General features: G+C 47.1%; 1 protein-coding gene across 1 annotated transcript in view; it reads left to right on the top strand.

The window, feature by feature from the left end:
- The first annotated feature begins 2,768 nt into the window (after positions 1–2,768).
- The window catches only part of USP54 (ubiquitin specific peptidase 54), a 115,396-nt gene continuing 102,063 nt past the window's right edge, over positions 2,769–16,101 (top strand). Inside the window, exon 1 of the mRNA XM_075935634.2 lies at positions 2,769–2,995. The gene's annotated coding sequence lies outside the window, so the exon portion shown is untranslated. The remainder of the gene's footprint in view (positions 2,996–16,101) is intronic.

Genomic DNA, 16,101 nt, shown 5'->3' with positions numbered 1-16,101 from the left:
TGACTAAACTAGTTTGAGAGCTAAAATGCATGATGCTCTCTAGCTAAATATGTCAGGAGCATCAGAAACAAAATAGCCTGTTACTTGTCAGACATGGTCTATTTTTAAGCAGTCAACATTCCATAGTCAGTGAGCAGGCTTCCCAAATGGGCAGGAATTGAAATCAGTTCTCCAGGAGAATGAACTTGATCCTGGAGTTTGGTAGTAGGGCCTTCCTTACAAATTGTGGTGCTCTGTGCAGCTTGAGCAGCTACTCACAAACCCCACAAACGGAGGCCGGTCATGGGGGCGGGGGGGGGGGGGGATGGCCACCCCCTGAGGAAGCTGTGTTCAAGGACTGCATGCTTGTGGGGGCAGGAGTTGTGGAAGGCAGCCCCAGGATTGCCAGGGACAGGAGCAGGGCAGGGAGGCTGGTGAAGAAGCAGGCGGGAGGTGCAGATGCCACGTGCTATCTGAGCTGCAGGTCAGAGACAGAGCTGGGGACACCAGCACAGCTGGATTGTTTCCATTTCCACCAGAAGGAGAACCATCTGGTCAGTGGTGACTGGGTATAGTCCATGGGAGGGGGGGGAGGGGCTGGCTGGGAGACGGGGCTGACTGCTGGTACCATGGCATATTCAGCACACAACTGCGTAGGGCACCACAACATTTGGGGCTATGGTACCCCAAACTTTGTGGTGCCCTATGCAGCTGTGTATGCCTAGGTATGGCCCTGACTGCAGTAAGTATAAATCCACAGGGACCTAAAGGAAAATGATCTCCCCTTCCATTACCTAAACACAAAAATCATTTTAAGTTCCATTGAGCATAGAAGCCATCCTTGCTTGCAAAGGAGAATAGAAGTATTGCAAGCAGAACACAGTGCACTCTGCTGGGCACTTTGTTGCTTTCCTAGAATATGAGAATTGCAGAACTAGTGTTTGGGTGTGAGGGCCAGGGCTTGTTCCTAGCTCTGCCCTGGGTTCACTATCCCAGTCATAAGCAAGTTAAAACAAAATACAGGACTATGTAGCACTTTAAAGACTAACAAGATGGTTTATTAGGTGATGAGCTTTCGTGGGCCAGACCCACTTCCTCAGATCAAATAGTGGAAGAAAATAGCACAACCATATATACCAAAGGATACAATTAAAAAAAATGAGCACATATGAATTGTATCCTTTGGTATATATGGTTGTGCTATTTTCTTCCACTATTTGATCTGAGGAAGTGGGTCTGGCCCACGAAAGCTCATCACCTAATAAACCATCTTGTTAGTCTTTAAAGTGCTACATAGTCCTGTATTTTGTTTCAGCTACACCAGACTAACACGGCTACATTTCTATCACTATAAACAAGTTACTTCCTGTCTCTACACCTCAGTTACTCTATAACAGTGCTTCCCAATTGGTGCTCTGTGGAACCTTAGGGTTCCACAAAACAAAAGCAAGAGTTCTGTGAAGAGCCAGCACTCCATCACCCCCTCTTAAAGAGACAGAGCTGCAGAGGGGAGGGATAGCTCAGTGGTTTGAGCATTAGCCTGCTAAATCCAGGGTTGTGGGTTTAATCCTTGTGGAAGCCATTTAGGAATTTGGGGCAAATATTTGTCAGTTATGGTACTTGGCCCTGCTGTGAAGGCAAGGGACTGGACTCTATGATCAAGGTCCCTTCCAGTTCTAGGAAATAGGCAATCTCTCCTTAATTTATTTATTTAGCAGGAATTGCAGCACCAGGGCTTTTTTTTTTTTTTTTTGCTCAACAAAATGTGGTGGCAGGGCTTTTTTTGGTAAGGAAACCATAGGGGTCCCATGGCCAAATAAAATTGGGAAACACTGCTCTATAGCATAGAGATAATGATTTGTAAAGAGCTTGAAATTTTCAGACACATTGAACACAAAGTATTATTAATATTACTACAACACTATTTCCAGGCTAGAAAAACCATTTGTTTAAAATTGAGTAAATTAATGCATAGTATCCCCTTTCTTCTGCCAATACATTTTCAATTTCAGACTCTAGCGATCTGGATCTGCAAGTTTCCAGTTCTAGTCTGAAATTAGTTTGCTTGTCAGAACACTTATCCAACTATTCACTGTTTAATCATTCATTTTAAAATGTAGTTAAAGTCAGTAATACAAACTATGCCTGGATTTACATACTGTACAACCCTGTTGATTTTAGTGGATGTTAATGAGGGCAAAATTTGACCCAATATGCTCAGACTGTTACAGAAAAATAAAAGGGACTTTTGCCGAAGGGGAGCAGCACAGGATTTCCGCAAGAAGCGCGGATTTCTTGCAGTGGGAAGTCAGTGCTTCTGTGGAAATTCAGGCGGCCAGTGCAGACAGTGGCAGGTTTTTCTGGAGAAGCGGCTGATTTTCCGGAAAACCTGGCCAGGCTAGACGCAGCGTTTTAGCGCGTTGCTGGGAAAAGAGACTAAGCCTTGTTAAGTTTCCTTTTTAAAGGCCACCCCCACCGAGGAGACACTGCGGGGGAAGGCAGCCAGCAGGCTGCAGGGGGGGGGGGAGAGACGCCCCAGGGCGACCCCTCCAGAGCTGCGCCCCGGCCCCGCCAAGGGACCTGGCGGACGACAGGACGCTGAGCGAAAGGCGCGGCGTGGCAGGCGCCTGGGCGGGAACATGCGGCCCCCGCCTCGCCTCTCAGATCCCGAGAGCGACACAGAGGAGGCGGGTCAGAGGCGCCTCCTCATTCCCGCCCTCAGCGCCTCACCTCGGTAGCCACGCCCACTGCGCGCGCCGCTCGCCGCCATGTTGTGGTTTCTACGCAGTTGCTTTTCCTCTAGGTCCGCCTCTGGTCTCGCCCGCTTCCTCGCGAGAGCTGGGTGGTCGGGGCGCGCTCTCTCCCGCCCCTTTGCGGGGTCTCGCGGAAACGAGGAAGGATTTGGGCGCGTTCTCGCGAGAGCTGGTTGCCTTGGCGCCCCGTAGCTATAGCAGCGAGGGGAGGGGGCCGAAGCGGGGAGGATGCTACAGGCTCCGGCGGGACCCGGCTCTGGCGGGTAAGTTGTTACGGCAAGTGCTGCCTGCCCGGGCCCGCGCGGCGTAGAGCGGCTTCTCCGGGGGGCCCTGTCGCGGGAGCGAGCTGGGCCCGTCCCGCCCCTCCCGTGCCCAGGGGGAGCCTGCCCCGCGCCCAGGTCCCGGGGAGTGGGCCGGGCCGGGCCCCCAAGCGCCAGTGAGCGTGTGAGCCGGACTCGTCCCGGCCGCCGCCTGCAGGGCTGGAGGGGCCGGGGCAGCGCCGGGCGGGGGGGGGGGCTCGGCTCCGGGCCGGGGCAGCGCCGGGCGGGGGGGGGGGCTCGGCTCCGGGCCGGGGCAGCGCCGGGCGGGGGGGGGGGCTCGGCTCCGGGCCGGGGCAGCGCCGGGCGGGGGGGGGGGCTCGGCTCCGGGCCGGGGCAGCGCCGGGCGGGGGGGGGGGGCTCGGCTCCGGGCCGGGGCAGCGCCGGGCGGGGGGGGGGGCTCGGCTCCGGGCCGGGGCAGCGCCGGGCGGGGGGGGGGGCTCGGCTCCGGGCCGGGGCAGCGCCGGGCGGGGGGGGGGGCTCGGCTCCGGGCCGGGGCAGCGCCGGGCGGGGGGGGGGGCTCGGCTCCGGGCCGGGGCAGCGCCGGGCGGGGGGGGGGGGGGGGGGGGGGGGCAGCGCCGGGCGGGGGGGGGGGCTCGGCTCCGGGCCGGGGCAGCGCCGGGCGGGGGGGGGGGCTCGGCTCCGGGCCGGGGCAGCGCCGGGCGGGGGGGGGGGGCTCGGCTCCGGGCCGGGGCAGCGCCGGGCGGGGGGGGGGGGCTCGGCTCCGGGCCGGGGCAGCGCCGGGCGGGGGGGGGGGGGCTCGGCTCCGGGCCGGGGCAGCGCCGGGCGGGGGGGGGGGGCTCGGCTCCGGGCCGGGGCAGCGCCGGGCGGGGGGGGGGGCTCGGCTCCGGGCCGGGGCAGCGCCGGGCGGGGGGGGGGGCTCGGCTCCGGGCCGGGGGGGGGGGGGCTCGGCTCCGGGGCGGGGCAGCGCCGGGCGGGGGGGGGGGGGGCTCGGCTCCGGGCCGGGGCAGCGCCGGGCGGGGGGGCTGCTGGCGTGGGAAGCCCGGCGTTGCCCTTCCGGCAGCTTGTAGCCGCTGTCGGTTCCCAGTGCGCTGCATTCGCCGAACGTGGGGCCGGTTTGCGGCTTTTATTGGCCAGAAAAGATGCTCGGAATCGGACCTGACTGGTACGAGCGAGGGTGAAGCCGCTAGAAAGGATCCGGCTCTTTAAATCTGCGGGAGTGCACTCAGGACTTGCCGAAGTGGGTTGAAGTCCGAGCGAATGTGTTTAAGCCAAGGCAGAACGTTGCGTGGCTCTACCCTGCGTTCACATTGCAGCTGAGAAGAGTAATGCGTACGTTTAAGTCTCTGAATTTGGTGAGCTGTGAATAGCTAAAGGGGAGTGAGAATCTCCCCCACCTCCCAAATGAGTTTCTGAAACTAAGAATGTCTGCTATCAGGCGGGAATCTTGAAGTTTAGCACCGCGACTGTTAGCAATTAATTGTTGATAAAAGAAGGAAACAAAACTGCTGCTTAAGTTCTAGGTTGAAAGAAACTGGTTAGAAACTAAATGCAGGACAATGTAGCACTTTAAAGACTAACAAGATGGTTTATTAGATGATGAGCTTTCGTGGGCCAGACCCACTTGGTTAGAAACTAGAAGCTTGTTTCCTTTTTTGGGGTGGAACTAATGAATGGGGGAAAATGGCTTTTCTGGAGGGGAGAAAGCTATCTGGCTTTGCAGGGCATGATTTTGTTCAAATCTTATTTTTCTATGCAAAGATTATGACTCTCTTCTGTAGATTGAGTATTAGAGTCCTAAAATAAACCAAAAAAATGCACACCTCCTGCGCTCAAAAAGTTGCAATCATCATGGTTTTCTGCTACATCAGTAAGTGAGGAGGGAAGCTGTTATGGATATTAAAGGGGTGTGTATAAATTTTCAGCTACTTTTTGGTATTACAAAGCAAACTAAGGCACAGTATTTATGAAGATGTATACACATTGAAAGGAAAACATAAAAAAGCTTCATTATATGATCATTTCTGGGGAAATTTGAAAAACAAGTAATTTTAGAATAATTCTAAAATCAAATTTATTTAAATATAATTACTCTTCAGTCTCAAAAAAGGAGCCAAAACAGAAAGGTTCCTTGTTGCTATAGATTGGACTTGGAATAGCACTTGAATATCATTAGAAAATAAGAAAATGAAGAATTAACAATGACTGTTTTTTTTTCTCTAGAAAGAAAATAAATTGCTACAGTACTGAAAATTAAACTGGTGAAATAATGCATAACTTGAACAAGAAAGTTTTAAAATATAATTGACACAGAGCATAACATGAGCTAAAATAATGTGAAACTGGCCCATGCTGAGTAGTGCTCATTTAGTTGGTGAAATTAGTAATATTAATATCTACAGATTGGACTCTCCAAGAACTTCTGTTGAAGTATCTAATCAAATTTGCATTGTGTGTTCTTTTGTATTTAATTAAATATTTGTTGTCCTGTTCACCTCTAGGTGGTGCCTGTCAGGCAGGTTTGGTTCCCATCACTCACTGAGTCCTCCTCTTATTGTCATACTTGCTCACAGTTATAGGCTTAGTAGGGAATGGTGTAATTTTGCTGTTTACACTAGTGACCAGCTGAAAAAGATTCTATATTAATACTCTGTAGCCAATAAATGCAAAAACATGTTATGCTGTCCTCCCTCTGTTTTGGGTTATGTAAGCATGTTGGTGCATCTTGGGGCTAGAGCCATAAATCCATTAAGATGGATAATGGAAATTTAAATCCTCCTTTATCTAACCTTCATGCTATTGAACATTAAATCTACTTACGTGAGTTTTAATGCAGACTACTGTGAATGGTGAAAGTGTTTCTAAGGATTAAAAAACTCGCTATTCTGCTTTCAGGCTATAGTTAACTCTCAGTCCCTATGTTGCATTTATTTTTTGTTTCATTACAGTAGCTCCATCTGAGCAGATGCCTGAGATGGGCCACACTGAGTGCCATACTCAGCGCATGCTGCAAGAAACACTGTAGACAATCCCCAAAACCATGGTTTATTTTATATTGGAGTCAGTGAACCAATAGCAAAAGAACTTCTATGGTATCACACTGGTTAACAAGAAACTAAACACAATCCCTATAAGACACTTAGCCCTTGGCTCCAATCAAGGCAAGCAGGTCTAATATAATGATAAGAAAAGGAGAGAGCTCTTGAATGGTTAAGGAATCATTTACAGTAATTCCTCACTTAACACGTGCCCACTTAACACATTTTTGCGATAGCATGATTTTTTTTAGGGAATGTTTTTTGAATTACATGACCATCCATCCCCAGAATAACACAATTTCCCCAGCCGGCCCGTCGCTGGCGGCTGCGCGGCGCTTCCCCCGCCTCCCTGCAAAGTGGCGGATGGTTTGCCGCTGCCGCGCCATTCCCCGCTGACTCCCCTTTGCTGGACGCAGTGTGGGTCCTGGCAGACCCGTCACAGGAGCACACTCCCAACCCAATCCTCTTCCCTTTCCCAGAGCCAAACACCTCCCCTCCCTGCTGTAACTCAGTCCCCTTTCTCCCCCAACCTTATGTTCCGGTCCCAACAGACACCGCTGGTTGAAACACAATCCCCCCACCTTTTCCATTATTTTCAATGGGAAAATTGACCCCACATAACATGTTTTCACTTAACACGATCATTTTCTGAAACATATCTATAGTGTTAAATGAGGAATTACTGTACATACAAGTAATTTTTCAGTGTTCATAAATCAGATCCATTACAGTGATGTGGTTAAATGCTACACCAGTTTCAGACTGAGGTCCAGTAGTAGCCTCTTCTCTTCTTGTCAGTCTCCCTTCTGACATGCAACAGCTTTTATTAGAAATGGTGCTGAAATCTGCAAGTGAAATTGCCTGATACAAACTCTACTCAAAACATAGTTCAATTTAATTCATCCAGACCCAGTGGAGAAGTAGATTCTTACTTGGTGAGCACAAGCCAAAGAAATGATCAAAGACTGTGACGAGCGGTTAGTGAAGGCATGGCTGGGCAACGCCAGCACCCAAGCTCCTCCTCTATCCCTGCCCCTTCTTCTGAGGCCCTGTCCCCTTGTAATTTTAGAGACAGCATATGTCATAAATGCATATGAGCTTGAGACTCACCACATTAGAGAACCACTTTCTGCTTACATGGCTAGACTTCACACGTTAGCCCAAAAAGTTTTGGAGGAGGTTATAGTAAAAGATACTGAACTAGATTCTTATATACAAAATCAATTTTTTTGTGATTGTTGACACAAATCTTTATTAAATACATTCTTAATAAAAGGGATTATCAGTAGTGGTAGGAAAAAGCATCTCTTATGCCACACTCCTTTTTGAGGTGCGCTCCATTGAAAGGGAGCGTTCTGATAAACACAAGAAAGTGTTCACAAGAACTAGAATTAAAAGGAAATCAATTGAGTAGGACTAATTTGCAATTGATGAAGCCATCTGAAAACACTTCGAGCACCCATGGGAAAAATCACTGCAATAGACTGAAAGGAGAAATATCTGCAGGTTTAGCAGTGGTTGGGACTACAGATGATTAACATTGCAGAACTTGACAATTTCAGATACATGATTTATTCAAAGACCCAAATAATTTAATTAACAAGTAGCACCAGGATTCAACAGAAGAAATCCTTTTGTTTTAACTGTGGTTGAACAGGACACTTTCAAAATGATTCTGAGAATTCTCAAACTCCAGCCTGGTATATCAACAACTGAGTGACTTGTAGACATTCAAACCAGAGCAAATTTGAGCCAGGAAGAAAATAAACTTAACAACTCTTAGAGCAAGTCTGCTAGTCAGTGGGCTCATGAGACAGATAGTACCAAAAGTGGTGTCAGTGAAGCCATCCAGCAGTTATTGCACTTCCCTATCCTGGCTATGTTTACCTAGCTGGGGTAAAAGATAGCTGCCTAATAGATACTGGTTCTCAGGTGATCTGCATATATGAAACTTTATATTATGAGCATTTATCTTATTGAAAGTTATGGTTTATGGGCAGTATACTTCAGGTAGAAGGGACTACAATATGCAGAATTTCAAAATATTGTGTACAGAATTTTTAGTTTTTTGGTGCAGAATTTCCCCAGTAGTATAACAGTCTATAGGTACATAGACAAACATTTAACATCTATTATTGATTTCTGTTAGTACAGATAAGTGGATTAAAAATTGCTGGTCCAATACATCTCTTTGAAAGTCACATACAAGTGAATTATCCTGAAACAATTGTAATACTACTTTTTCAGTTATAGGTCACACACAGGTAGGCTAGTCTATCAGAGTCTTTTGTCATTATTAGCCTTCCTTTGTTTGTTGCATCACTTGTGATGTCATATCTAGTTATATTGTACACTTCTCAGGGCAGATATAGTCTCGCTCTACAGATATGTTTACATAGCAGCCAGCACACAGGAGCTCTTATCCTGAGGAGGGTCTAAAATAAGGATGTTAAGGACTAGTTGACTATCCAATAAGCAAATGCTTATTGGATAAACTTTAAAAAACAAGAAACAGACTGGTAGCACTTTAAAGGCTAATAAAACATGTAGATGGTATCATGAGCTTTCATGGGCACAGCCCATTTCTTCAGGTGACCAGAGTGTTGGCTGTCCAGGACCAAAATAAATAGGGGAGGAAGGGAAGGGGAATGGAAGAAGGAAAATGATAATTACCCTTTAAAAACATTGGCAAGAACTGCAACGCCAGAGGGAAAATTTCACTCTTTGCACCTGCTGTAGGAAAGCTTTCTGTTCTAGTAAAATAGCTAGCCTTTATTGCTTTCATCTCTGAGCAAGGCTGGCTTCTGCTGGGTCACCATGAGCTAAGAGAGAAAGACTAGGCATCAGTTTCACCCTGCAGGTGTGATGGAAGAGGAAAACAGGTAGAGAAGAGGATTGATGATAATCACAAAGTGATCTTCCTACAGTATCCTTTTCTAAATTATATAAAATACTGGACAGGTAAGCTAGCATAGAGATGACCATAAATGACTTAATATAGAATATTTCTTTTCATCTTTTCTAGATTTTGGGATGCTAGGCTTCTGTGCTAATTTAATACACTTTGATTATGATATGGCAAGAAAGCTTTAAACAGAAAGATCTCGCAGAATGTTTCAAAAGTGGTCAGATGCACTCTATTATCCATGTTACCCTCTTCCATGTTCTTGTCCTAATTATTTTCTTTATTTTACCTCCAACAGTAGTGACCTATATTATTAGATGTCATATAGCTCTATCTGTTTGTGTCATGGTGATAATTTTAAAAAATTCAAAATTATCCAAAAATAAGTAAACAAAATATTGATATGGACACGTGTTAGTACAATTTTGCTGCTCTTTATAGGATTATATTCAAATTTGTTTTCCTAGCAGTAGACTGAAGTTAATAGATCTCAGCATGCCACTTACAAGAACTGTGGATTTATTTTCCAATTAACAGTAGCTATAAAATCTTAGTTAATGGTTTTAAGACAAAGCTGGGTTGGCCATATGGTTGGATTTCAATGAAGATCACTGAGGATTTCTCTTGAAAAGCTCAGAATTTAAGAAATTGTTGCTATATTTAACTTCTGTGTTCTCACATGCACATTGGACAGTTGGGTTGGACAATGCTAGAGTATTCTGAAATGCCACCTCATGCTCTACTTAAAAGGACAGCAAGGATTTTAGATAAAGAAACATATGGATAGCTCAGGGGCCTGGTAATAGACTACAGAGCTTTTCTCCTGTAGGTCATTGGTTCAAATCTAGCCTCCATCAATAGTAAAGGAAAGATATTACTTAGCATCTGACAGCTGTGATCTATGTGAAATGATTAGGCAGTTTAAGTCCAATTCCTAGAGCAGGGGTGGGGAACCTTTTTTGGGTCAGGGCTGCTGACCTACAAAAAAATCAGCTGGGGGCCACACGAGTGAGAAGCCCCTGATTGAGAAGGAGGAAGACACTCCTCACATTCCCTTCACACCAGAGCCTAGGCTGGTAGATTTTATGTGCTCCAGCCTTGTGGGTAGGTGGCTGGAGTGCCAGCATGGGCTCCCCAATGCTGAGCCTTGGGTGCCAGGTCCAGTCAAGCCAGGGACCACATCCAACCCCCAGGTGGGAGGTTCCCCATCCCTGTCCTAGGGGATACAGATCATAATCTTAATTTGAATCCTTCCTGACAGTTTCATCTCAGAAGTGGCCAAAGACTGAACGGGTACGAAAAAACTATCTTCTACCCCTTTGGTGTTTATAGGCCAGTTCTAATCTTGTCAGAATAACAAGATTAAATCTGCATCACCACTGCATAAGGGAGCCCCAAGACTTGGAGTCAGGACCCCTTCTCATGGCAATTTTAGCAGCTGTAACCAGTGGAAGCTGAGCATTTGGGTGTCTGCCAAAGAGGGATTCAGATGCCACCCAGCTGATTGACAGAGTGCCCATAGCCAGCAGCCTGTGTGTCTATTGGTTGTGCACATCAACCCATGCCTCAGTGTATGGAACAAAATTTATTCTGCACATGGATTAGAGAGAACATTGGTCAAATCAGAAAGAACATTGGTCATGACTGACCAGCTCAGCCTGAAGGGAAGCCCAGGAGACTAGCTTTCCCTCCTCCACCAAGGCTGAGAACACTCCTTGGGAGTATGAAGGGAGCAGGTCTGAAAATTTGGCCAATGCCACAGATGTGTTATATGAGTACATGCTTTCAATGGCCTACTGGTTCGAAATACAGTTGAATAGACCTTTTTCATGAAGAACTTGAGTGACTTAGCCTCTCTGTTTTTAGCAAAAGGCCCCTGAAAACCCTGCCACTCGCACTGATTAGTAGTATCCATGTGGGTGGGAATACAAATGTCCATACCCATTGGAGAACGTGAAACAATGGCCATTCATTGCACTTGACAGTGGGTGGCAATGAAGTGGGGGGTCTGCCACAGGGTCTGCGTGGTATCCACAATCTTAATAAGTGGTAGGGCAATACGAAAAGGCCTGGAAGGGAGTGAGGATATCAACCATGGGATCAGCCTCCTCAACCACCTCCTCACCTTTCATGCCCAGATCTGGAGCAGCTCTGTGATGGGTTACATCATAGAAATCCCCTTGGGGTTGTCCCCTGGTGTGCTGATCAAACCACTGACTGCCTTCCTCCCTCTGGGGCTCCGTACCACCGTATCCTGCTGATCCAGAAGCTTTGTTGTCCCCAGCCAAGACACAGAGTTGGGGTTACTGCCCTCTGCAGAGCAATACAGATGCTGAACCAGTTCAGCTCCATGAGGCTTACACAGGAAACCAACATCCAAAAGGGACCAAACTCCAAATAAATCAATCTTAGCCTTTGTGAAAGCGTTACACAGAGAAAGCTCATAAGGTCAGCTCTTTTAGACTAAGGATGTTAAGTACTGGTTAATTTACTAGTTGAGTAGTTGATGGAATTTCCATCGACTACTCAATAGGCCCTTCCATGTTCCTCCTTTGAAATGTACAGACTTCCTGCTGGGAAGTCTCACTGTCTCGGGGCTGCACATGGGCATGCCAGCTTTGAAATGTACAAGAGTCCCTAGTGGGGGTTCTTGTGCATTTCAAAGCGGAAGCACCCTCATGGAGCCTAGGGTCAGCAGGGGACTCGCCAGTGGAACCTGGGTTCAGCTGGGGATTCCCCAGATGAACTCGGGATCTGCGGAAATGCCGCACATGACAGCTGCCCCTTTGAAACACCAAGGTGGCATTTCAAAGGGGCAGCTCAGCATGTATATAAAGCAACTTTCACGTAAAACTTTATTTGCACAGGATTCTGAAATACAAAATACAAAAGTGGATTCTAATTAGAGTTATTTATTTAAGAAACCTCAGTTCATTTGGGTTTGCACAAAAGTTTAAAATTTATCATCAATCTAACTGTTTAGTGTATATATATATATTTGGCTGGAAATCTTTATTTGCTATATTTCTACTTTCTCTTGCTTCTGTTCTTTTCTGTGGAGGGCATGGAGTAAAGCATGCAACATTTTACAGCTTCCTAGTTGTGGATTTCCCTTCCTCCTCCAATGTTTACTCAACTTGTCAGAATTAATTTGAGTATTGACATGAATCCCAACACAGGACTCATATTATTATGCAAAGAAATGAATAAATTACCACGTTCATGTTATGTATAATTGCACAGGCGGCAGCCATCCTTATGGTTCTGAGTGGCCTTATTTCTCTTTCACACACACATTTCCATATTTGCTTCATTGTAACAATGGAAATAGTGTTCTCGTGTTAAATGAAAGCTCTGAGAATTCTCAACCGTAAACTCAGGCTCTTCTGCATTCCAAGTACATATTGTTTTTTGTGGCGTCTTACGTGAGCTGACATTCAAGTGCTAGCAGATGACTGTTCTGGTATGAGCCTGTGATTCTAAACACTTCTGTGTTCACACCCTATGCAGTATTGCATTGTTATTTGTACTGCCTTCCAAGTCATTATTTCAAAAGTAACTATGCCCTGGTCAATAATATCTTTGTGAAATGTATGTGGCAATGCTATGTTTGAACTTAAGGATTCTGACTGATGCTGTGCTTTGAAGTCTGACTAAAACTTGTTCAAACCAGGCAAGTTAATAAACAAGTTTTTTTTTCAGTCAAAGGAAAGAGGCCAACACCTCAGACCAGATACAGCCAAATTCAGTGTGCTGTTCATTTGTATAGACGATTGCAAAAAAAAAAAAGTTATAAAATTGCAGCAGGAAACATCGTGTTCATTAAGGAGATACCTTAATAAAGATTAAATTAGTATCCTGGAGGAGGCAGGAGACTACATTCCAGGGGATCAGATTGTCTTTGTTTCCAAGATCAGACTTGTCTGTTGCTAGCATATGACTGACCTTTAGCTGCTCATTTGGGGTCAGAGCCTAGGCATAGTTTGACTGCTATAATATTTAGAAGGACAGGGTGCACCTGAATGTGGGAGCCAGTTCCCCAGGCCCTTTTCTCCCACCCCTGCCTGGAGTGATACCTCAGCTGCCCATGAGGGTGGGAATTAATTGGTTTAATGGGGAAGCCCAAGCTGCTGCGGTTTGCTGAAGTGACCTGAGTATGGGAGCTGCAGCAACTATGGCACTACCTGCTGTAGGGGTGCCACCACTCTGGTACCTATTGGTGTTCCTCCTGCTTGGGATACTGTGTTCCCAAATACCCTTCCTCCTCTATCCACTTTTCTTCCTCTTGCCCTATCCCACTCCACCCCCATTTCTTCCACCCAATCTTCCCTGCTAACCTGTGGGCACTCACCATTGTACAGGAAACAGGACGGTAACCACGCCGGGTAACCAGCATCCACGAAGGACACTGGGTTGAAAGCCCTTCTGATGCAAGCCACGCTTCAACTGACTGCAGAGTTGGATTGACTGGAATCATTACCAAGCACATTGACTTCAGTGCACAATTGCTCCACTGGCACAGGAGCCCCCACAATGCCATTAGTCATCCCTAGCCCTGAAGTGTGTGGAGGAGAGCCCTATCCTGGGAGGCCCCTCAAGTCTAATCCCCTTGAAGGGCGTGATTTGGCCTTCCCCCAAGACCATTTACAAGATACCATGACTGTCTCAGTCTATACTTCTACCCCCTTATTCAGGGTACAGCAGTTCAAGGGCTCGAGTCTGCACACCAATCGCCTCTAGGCAGGGTAACACAGCCTAGCGGCCAGAGTTCATGTCCTGGTCCCCTTTACTAGTAGCAATATGGCCTAGCGGCCAGAGTCTGTACACGAGTCCCTTCTACTAGGGGTAATATGGCCTCAGAGTCCATATACAAGTCCCTTTTTTTTAAGGGGTCTTATGGCCTAGAGGCTTAGAAGTTGTACTTAAAAGTACTGCACGCAATCTTTCCAGGGGCGAAAAGGCAAAATGCCACATTTATTGGTAGCACCTATGTCAATCAACACTTATCATATGCATATGGTATATTATACTCTCATACTCTGTCTACATTTTTTGTGGACGACGAAATGCAAGTGAAGCGCTCATTTGCAAATCCTGTGCTCTCATTTGCATATTCTCTTCTAACCCTTTTTGCAGAAGAGGCTTTTGTAGGAAAAAAACCTGCAGTGTAGACTGAGCCATTTTTCGGAAAAAACCCTTTTGTGCAAGATCCTGTAAATCTCATTTTTTGAGGTATAACAATTCGCAAAAAGGATTGGAAGAGAATATGCAAATGAGAGCATGAGATTTGCAAATGAGCACTTCATTTGCACAAACAGTGTTGACGGAGGCGCACCCCCCCCCCCATCTTGCTGTTGTTACCAATAGTTGCTCCCCCTAACTGCACTGGTCAGGGGGATTGGTGTTCCCAAATTGACAAAATGAAAACCCCGGGGTCCCTCTGCAAGATGCCTTAGATTTATAGTGTCTTCCCTCTCCTGCAGATCTCCACCAGTTAGTTATCAAATTCATATGCATCATCCGTGAGATTCATCATATGCCTGTGCAGTTAGACATCTGTAGCACTTTTTTGGGGGTTGTGTCTTAATGCTGCCACATTCTCCTTCGAAGAGGATGCTTCCAAAAGTAGGTACTTGTTGCTGACTCCCAAGGTGTCCATATGTCCAGTCTTCTTTCAATGAGCCCACTTCACAGGTCCCGTTGTTGTTGTTGTTGTTCTTGGATATGGCTTCCACCCCCTCCAACCTTTGCAAGTGCCCAGAGGTGTTGGTCTTTCGTGCCTTATCCATTCACACCTCATTCACTCAACAGGACAATCAATGAAGTAAAAGGGGGTACAAAGTCTACAAGATACAAGGTTTCTATGTCAAAAGACAATACAAAGTTTCTATGTTCTAGATGAAAGGATACAAAGTTTCTATATAAAATGACTTAATACAACAAAGCCAAACAATGCTAAAAGGACTTGATACAAAGTTAAAATAAAAATTTCAATGAGAAAATTATTAATACTGCGATTAATGAGATGTATCTACATGTTTCTTGGGTCAATCCCCTTTACTAAGGATAATACAGCTGAGAGGCCTAGTCCACAGGCCTGTAGGAAGACTTCCCCCATACAAGATAACTACAGAGGATGTAGGGGGGCCCAGGCCCTCTTGATTCCACTGGGTCCCAGCCCAGGGCCCTGTTGGCAGTGGTACAGTCCACTGCTTGCTCAGCAGGGAATCATGCCTCAACACGCTGAGTGTCCGGAGAACAGTTCCCTGCCCTGGGCTACTTCCTACCATACCTACAATTCCCTGAGCTTCAGTGTGGGATTGATACACCCCGTCATCAGAGGCTTGTAGACAGAGCTCCTTGGTGCTGAAAGGGGACCAGAGAGACTTGAGTGAGATGTGACCTGTTCAGGGCCACATACCTTCCCCACAGAGACTGGCATGGACAGAGTCAACACCTCTCCGGATCTCGAGCCTAGACTGGGGTCCATCCCTCACACCAGGGAGTGATCAAGGGAAGGCACACCTAAAAGCATCCTCCACACCAGAGGCCTTCCAGGCTGTAAAGATTCTTATGCCCAAGCAGTGCCTTCTACACCCAGGGATTGCCTCAGTCGAACCATCTAGGATAGTTGCCTTGTGGGGGAAGCCAGCATTGGATTCTGCACGGTGGTCTCCCAACTCAGTGGTAGTCTCCATTGCCAGGCCAATCCTAGACACCGAGGTGTCATTTGTCATCAGGTTGGCACTGGTCATCCAAACCTCTTACTGGAGCCCAGACGTCAGTCACTGATCTCATGGCACGGGTTCTGGGCACCATAGTCCTAGCACTTCTTGTCAGACTCACATAGCTGGTCTTTGGTATTGAGGTGTTGCTCATTGGCTCCCCATCATAGCCAGCAGGAGGGCATGGACACAGCTCCATCCTGGTCATCTTTCAAGGAATCCTTGTTCAACTCCAAGAAGGGCTCAACACTCCCTCAGAAGAGGCACTGTAACCCAGCATACCCAATCGATGTTGCTGCTAGGCTGTTTATGGGCCTGTGGCCTATCCAGTGGCAGTGCTGGAACCCTAAGTTCACTGTAGTATCAGAGCCTTTTGCTAGCCCCCTATAGAATCATAGAATACCAGAACTGGAAGAGATCTGA

This window comes from Pelodiscus sinensis, chromosome 8, assembly GCF_052426305.1.
Source record: "Pelodiscus sinensis isolate ZL-2025 chromosome 8, ASM5242630v1, whole genome shotgun sequence".
In the NCBI taxonomy this organism is placed as follows: Eukaryota; Metazoa; Chordata; order Testudines; family Trionychidae; genus Pelodiscus; species Pelodiscus sinensis.
The sequence above is the reverse complement of the archived record's forward strand: the minus strand, read 5'-3'. Positions and strand labels throughout refer to the sequence as shown.